General features: G+C 38.8%; 1 long non-coding RNA gene across 1 annotated transcript; it reads left to right on the forward strand.

The window, feature by feature from the left end:
* Positions 1 to 6,172: 6,172 nt before the first annotated feature.
* Positions 6,173 to 6,816, forward strand: LOC145218491 (uncharacterized). The gene is made up of 2 exons (XR_013857629.1): positions 6,173 to 6,446; positions 6,535 to 6,816. It is a non-coding gene; the product is annotated as an uncharacterized LOC145218491 (long non-coding RNA).
* The last annotated feature ends 843 nt before the right edge of the window (positions 6,817 to 7,659 follow it).

Here is a 7,659-nt window from a genome sequence, read left to right on the forward strand (position 1 = left end):
TCCCTACCGTATAACTTTCGGTGCTCAGCCGAATTTAGTCTATCCACGTTTAACTCAAATTTCTAGTAAACTTTAAACTCCCTTCTTTCCTTGCTTTTCTACACCAAATCAGTCAATTGTTGTGCGGCGATAGCAGGCGTTCTTGTCAGACAGGAAGCAATTCAATTTCGCGAGCATGCAATGTGAAACGGATTAAACCAGCAGTCGAAAGCCAGACCGTGCGATCTCTGGTACTTGCAAGGCACGCGGAATGGTTAACTGATATTCCAACGCAGGTTATATGTTTCACTACACGTTGTCCGATGAAATCTTTTCAGTATTTCCTTTAAAAAAAAACTCCTTGTATTTTAACAAGATACGTATTGGGAAATGGGTCCCAGAAAAGGCAATTCCTCGTTCTGTTAAAAATGATAAACCGCAGAGATTTGAGACAGCTGCTGCTTTGAAATCCCTAAGCCAAAAGTTGAATGTGGATCAAAATTCAAAACTATGTCATTATTCAACACATAAACCGTTAACAGTTTTCTCGCTTTTGTTCAATATTTAAATGTTTATTGCAAAATTGGCTTTGACTTCAGGCTTTGTGGTTAATTTTTTGCGAAACACAAATTATCTCAACATGGTTTAAAATACCAGTACGTTAGTAATGGAAAACCGTATGCTTTAGTATGGCAGTAAGTATGAAAATCATTAGTATTTCAAACCTTGAGCGTAATCTTTCACTAACTATATTTTAGCACTTAAAAAAACTAAAATGTAAATATGGTAGGGGTTCCCAACCGGTGGTAGGCACGCGAAGGGTTTTCAGGTGGTACGCGAGTAGCTTCCGTTTTGTTCACAAAAACCTCAATTTGCAACTTTATATTTTGTTTGTCTGGTTTTGTTTACAAAAAAACAGTCCCCAGGCCTATTGTCATTGTTACGTAACTATTCCTGTTGTTTCGTATCATTACGATCTTCAAAATACAGGTCATGTCAATTCTCAACAAAAAGCATAGTTGCTACTTGCTATGAAAAGCCGAACAACGCTGCGGCACAGTGGGCGTTAATTATGTCAAATGATTGCTCTTGATAGATATATCTACTGATTTGGTGCTTAAGATAGCGTTGAATGAAATATGATTCAAACAAATTAGTTGTTCTGCAAGAAGTGGTACCATAGAGCACTGTAGAGCACATTAGTGCTCTATGGTGGTACGCGTGGCAGTGCAGAGCGTCCAGGTGGTACGGGATCGTCAAAAGGTTGGGAACCCCTGTTCTAGTGCAGTGGTCGTCAACCTATGGGTCGCGACCCCAAGTGGGGTCGCCTAAACTTTTTCTGGGGTCGCGAAATGTCGCCGAATTTAATTTAGCGCATTTTAAAATTGATTACAGAAAATGAAACTAATATTATGTTCTTTTAGATCGCAACTTTTGCTCTTGTTTTGTAGCACAGCTTGCTACCTCCTGTTGCAATTAAATCGTGGTAGTGGAAAAACACAAAATGCCTTTATCGCGCAACAATGGGTTTCGACAACGTGTATTATGACTCAACACTATACGTTTGTATTATTTAAGGTGACACCAGAACGAGTGAATAGTTATTTATGCAACGTACCCAACTATGCCAAATTTTTCTAATCCCGTTTTTAACCACGTGGCTGTGTGAAGCAGGATTTAGTGCAATGAGTGTATTAAAAACGAAACATCGTAATCGATTGGAAGTGGAGCATGACATGCGGTTAAGCTTGTGCAAAGTCAAGCCGTGGCTTCAAAAACTTGTGGACAGTATACAGGCGCAACCATCTCACTAACAGTGCAAATTAAATGTTGAACAATCTGACAAGTTTGTGTTCCGAAAATTGGGTTTATGTCTTAAATGAAACGCCTTAAAAACTTTTTTCGTAATAGTTTTGTATCGCCATATTTGTTTGTAATTATGTACAGTTTGTGTAATTGTTCTTTCGGTTCAGCATTACTAAAAACATTTTTTTTTGAAAAAAATGGGGTCGCATGTAAATTCTGATTTCATTTTCCCTTAAATTGGGGTCGCCTATAAAAAAGGTTGAAGACCACTGTTCTAGTGTAATGGTGATTCAAGATGATACAGCTAAGACTGCGTTCAAAAAGAGGTACCGCCACGTGGTTTCGTAACAGGTGTTCATTCTCCACGCGTTCACACTGAGCAAGCAACGTCGTTCATGGTTTTCGCAACGAGGCATCGCGTTTTTTGCTGGTGTGGACGACAGGTTTTGGCGTCTGAAGACAGGTTTCGCGATGAGAGAAATGTGTGGTTTCAAACCTGCTGTTATTGAAAAAAATCACTACTATCGCCAGTTTTTTTTACTCTCGGCAATGACAGATTAGAGTTTAAATGAACTTTGTAGGTCATGTTTGAAAAAGTTACTTTTTCAGTTTGTACTTGATTTACATGCATTTCAGTTTCATAAAAGGATGAAGTGGAAGGTTTTCAATTTTAAATATATTTTGGATTCTTGCTACATAAAAACGAAGGCGTGTACAGCTTAATCAAGATTTCCTTTTTAACTCATTGATACATCTCACACCCAAGGGCGTCCGCACATAGGGGCAAATGGGGTCAGCTGACCCCCCCTGGAAAATTGTTGGATAAAAAAAAAGCGAGAACATGCAAAAATAGGCAATTTTCTGATAGGGGGGAGAGGGATGAAGGTCATACGAGTGATGACTGGCTGGTCAAGCTCTCCGATTGTGATCATCACCCTTCTTCGGGAGTATCCCACTTCCTCTATTAATTTACGAAGATACCTACTAGCTACCCGTAATCGCAAAATTCGACAACTTGAGCTCCTGTACTCTCAGAACCACATTACTAGTGCGGGCACTGGCTTTACCTCACATAAATCTGAAGAAGGATAGGCTAATTCACAGTTTCAGTTAAAATCATCTCGTATTTCGTGTATTCAATGAAGCTGTTCGTAACATTGAATCATACAGAAAAGAACAATCAGCCACCAGTTTAGTTAATCAGTTCTTGAATAAAAAGTTAAGTCGACGTTGGTCTTTGCCGAATTTTTCGATGACTTTTTGAATGAACGAATTTTTGTCCGAGTTTATTCGGCTTCTGTGGACACTCATCATACACAGCCCGGATAGCCTGTCGTCAGACATGGTTGATCTGAGCCATGTTTGGACCCGCCTCATTGTGCTGAATGATCTTTCTACCGTACAAGTAGTGGCGGGGAGGGTCAGTAATGTTATCATCGCTTAACGTACAGCTGGAAAAAGTTCCATATTTTTCACCAAGTCCACAAATTCCAATTCTTCCTGGTCTTCGGACCGAGGAAATTTTCCTTTTATGGTTATGTCATACCACGACATGGATTGTCCAAGTTGTACAATTGGTGTATGATTTTGACCAGGGCTTTGTAGTCTGAACGGTAAATTTTCTCCATCTGCGCTGGATGCAGTCGGTATAACATGAATGCCGGCATGTTCGTCTCTGAGAAGCGGCTTGTCAGAGACTGGATTAAAGAGTCCATGTAAGGAAAGTAAATGGAGCGGCGATAGTATTCCTCACTGGCGCCACCAGTATTTGCTCTGAATACTTGACGGACACATTGCCGTGGGACAGATATGGTGACACCGATTTCTTCGGCTGACTTCAATGCCGTTGTATAAATGTTTTTCTGCAAGAAGTGTTTCTGCATTTTGCCGATGATCACAAAACATTGATACGAGTTTGTCAATGTGCTTCTTGACACCTAACATGTTCAGTTGGACTGCCTGAAGGGCTTGTGTGACAGGCTCCAAAATTGATGAATACTTGGCGAGGATATATAGCGTTACTACAAAAGTATAGCGGTTCCAGAAGCGGTCCGCAGCTGGTGTGCGGTCTGCCGTTCCTTTGCATTCGATTCGTGCTGCGCTAAATTGTCCAGCTGCCTGTGAATTTCGGTGAAATTAAAAATGATAAATTGTCTGGATGGTGTAATGGTCAAATTTTCAAAAAAAAATTGCATCCGGCCGAAAGGGCGGAGTGAACCCACCTTGATCCCCCTAACCGAAAACTTGCGGACGCCCTTGCTCACACCTATTGGCATTTGTACATCTGCAATCCTGAGTGTAATGTCAAAGGAAGAAAGAGAAGTGTGGACTAAATCAAAAGCAAATTTTGGATGCTGGGAGCGAGTGTTACTTCAATGGACTGATAGTGATAATCCATATCATCTCAGAGTCCAAAGGTAACCATTTGATGCCAAAATATTTGAATGCATTCGAAAAACCAACAACATATTCAGTCCATTTTTGTTTTTAAAAATTCAAATCCAGTAAATTTAAATACTGCATTTGTTCGTATTCACTTGATTAACTTTAAAAACATGGTTACATTTTATCACAAAAAATGTGTGCATGTATATGTAAACTGTTGGAAAAACAAAATCATTGGAAGAAAAGGAGAAATTCACATGTCAAGATTGCCAAAAAAGTTTTATGTGGGGTTAATCATGATCAGTGGCGGCTCGTGCCTAAAATTTGTGGGGGTGCTGCCTGTTTATCTCAATATGAGCTATGCTTTATTGTTAAGATCAAGCCAAAAGGTCAATTACAACGTGAGCCAAAATAATGATTTCAATAGGAGCCATATTTTAAAGTCGACATGAGCCAAACTGTCAGTTTTAGCATGAGCCAAAATGTTAAAATGAAACTAAATTGTGCCAAAATGTTGATAATTTAATTAATTCACGTTTTACCAAAAATAGTTTTACACTTAAGCCAAAATTTTAGGTAAACTTGATCTAAACAGTATATTTGTCAGACATTAAAAAAGTTATTTATGACAGCCTTTCACTCCGGCTATTTGGTGAAGGAACTTTAGTACGAGTTACATGTACATGTGTGGAATTTTCAAATTACCCATTTACCGTGAGGAAAAAAGTTTGGGCATTTTTCAACAAAATAAAAGAAAACAACGGTTTTAGAGAAAGTGTTTCTTGTGATGTAAGTAATTTTTACCATACATTGGTCATTTTAAAAACATAACGCGATGATGCTGCAGGACTTGACAAGTGTTTCTGGTAGTTTGTCGGATTCCATCCCTTCAACATCGACGGTTGGGCGAAAAAACAAAACGAGGCCAGAAGCGACTAAAGTTTATTTCTCTTATGAATGAGGAAAAAATCACCTTGAATGTGATGGCACAATTTATGATGTACACCAATCCAGATAAGTGCGGCATTGTACATTTGTACAAACACCAAAAGTTAATTTTTCTTTCATAAATTAAATTTAGTACATTTTTATTTCAAAAATTATTATTTTGCAGTGCATTGAGGATTTAGCTCTTATCAAAAAGCTATTGCACTGTAAAATTTGAAGGTTGTAACAATCCACCCCAGGGTGGAAATTTGTGAAAAATGGTGGTAAATTCCACCATATTTTGAAAAAAGGTGGAAGTAAAACTCCTAAGGCTAGATCCACACACACGCTCGCGCGCCAGCGCATAGTTGGTTTGTTCTTTTATAGCCAGCGTAAAACGCCGGCACGGGAGCGTACGCTTTCGACTCGGCTGCAAAGCGTGAGATTTCGCTCACAAGGTGGCGCGGAGCTTGAAACCACGCTCGCGTTTTGCCGAGCGCGCGAGCGCTGGCTAAATAAATTTGATTTAGCTCACGCCGGCAAGCCAGCGCAGTTTTGAATTGTGAACTTCTGATGTTCAGGAACTTTACTTGCTGGGCGAAATGTATATCATGTGTGTAATGTATAGTGATTTTAGGGCAGCAAATATATATGTAGTTCTATTTTTTTAAGTGAAGAAAACCGAAATACCAATTTGAATGTCCTCTATTGCAATGATGGCAGGCACTTTAACATCAACCATTGCACATCAATTGTGCACAGTTGCTTGTGGGGGCACGCACCCGTTAACTTTCCTGATAACCTTTGTTCGTGTTTAATGAATTTTTCGTATCCCGCTGCTCTAGTTCGTATTCGTTTTTGTGCTCCCACGAAACCATTTCATTGTTCTGAAGTTGCCCACCAGTTCAGCAAAATAAGACTTGTATCCACTATTCAGCATGGTTTTGTCAATTTACAGCAATCAGGAATTGTTAAATTATATTGCATGTGTTCAAGCCTACCCGCAAGACATGGTTAAAAATGCCTGATGGAAAATAATTTTGAAAGTTAATATATGTTGTAAGTTTGGTTATGCATTTTGGAAACTCGTAGGAATATAATTATAAAACTGACATTTCCTTGCATATGTGCAGGTGAAAATGTAAACACAGCCAAGGTTGTATTTAGGAGTTTAAAAAAGAAACGGAAAAAGGATAGCAACCATTGGTTTCTTTTATTTCTAAAAACTTTACAAAATACTTTTAACAGGAAAGCACGAAACACCAGTAAAAAAGAGGTCCAGGCACTCTAAAAACTGGCTGATGCTGTAAAACATTGTGTTACCTATCTTGGAAACACTGCAAATGAAGGTATTTTTTAATTGTAAAAGTATAATTTCTGCCAATATTCACATTTACAAACAGATAGACAAATGTTTACTCATCTGTTTGTTTTCAGATACAACTGATCAGTTTGTGCCAAACTGGCCTATTTTCCTAGAAGGATTTAACGGAAAGAAATATTGTTAATGGTTTATGAAGCAGAAGAAGACTTATATAATTGTTTTTAGTTAAACATGTTTGTGTGGTTTATGTTTAGGTGAATTAACTTTTTAGCAAGTTTGGTTCTGTTAAAACTACATTTAACCTTTTTGCAACACATTTATTTGGAACTACCAAGTTTGCTTATTTCATGATGTCATGGTTTATAACTCTTGCAAATAAAACAAATTGGAGCATTTTTGAACTATGTTTATTGGTAGCAAAACACATGTTGATTTTGCCAAAGGAAACTTCCTTAATCACTGTTATAAGTATACCAGACAGAACTAAATTCAAATTATAATAAATAATAAGGATAGAAAGAATAACCTTTATCTATATTAACCGATATGGTACAGCCAAACATTGACCATGTGAAAAGCACATGTAAAGAGATCCCAGTGAAAGTGCGGCTGTGTGAGCCGGAGCGCCAGCGCGCGAGCTCGAGTTTTATGTCTGTGTGGACATCACTGCGCCAGCGGGGCAGCTCGTGGGCGTACGCTAAGCTCGCGAGAAATCCTGTGTGGATCTAGCCTAAGCGTGGAATTTTCCACCAACATCGTGAGGTTTCAAGCGTGGAAATTTCCACCCTCGGATGCTGAAAGCGTGGAGTGAGCCACTCCACCCCAAATCATAGAGTGGAATTTTCCACCGTGTGGTGGTTAAAGTGGGCATTTCCACCCTCTGGCACAAAAATACATGATTTTTTCAACGTGGAATTTTACACCCTTTAAACGTGGAGAATACCACGCATACTCAAAACGACATTAATATTTAAATTAGTAATATTTATTTGTTAAATTCGATCACTACAAAAAATATTCAAATGTCAAGATGTTTGTGGCAGCGTGGAGTGTGTAAAACGTCGCTACATACAGACAGAAATTGAATTTCGGCAAATGCTAAACACATGTCAGTAAATATTGCAACCAGGGAAGCGGACAAGCCGTTCCAATTAACAAATCCAGTAAAATTGTAATGGCATTAATTCGCACTCGCAATGCCACTGCGCTGTTCAATCGTTTGAAGTTCTCGCGCCACC

This window comes from Phallusia mammillata, chromosome 3, assembly GCF_965637545.1.
Source record: "Phallusia mammillata chromosome 3, kaPhaMamm4.hap1.1, whole genome shotgun sequence".
NCBI classification, from domain to species: domain Eukaryota; kingdom Metazoa; phylum Chordata; class Ascidiacea; order Phlebobranchia; family Ascidiidae; genus Phallusia; species Phallusia mammillata.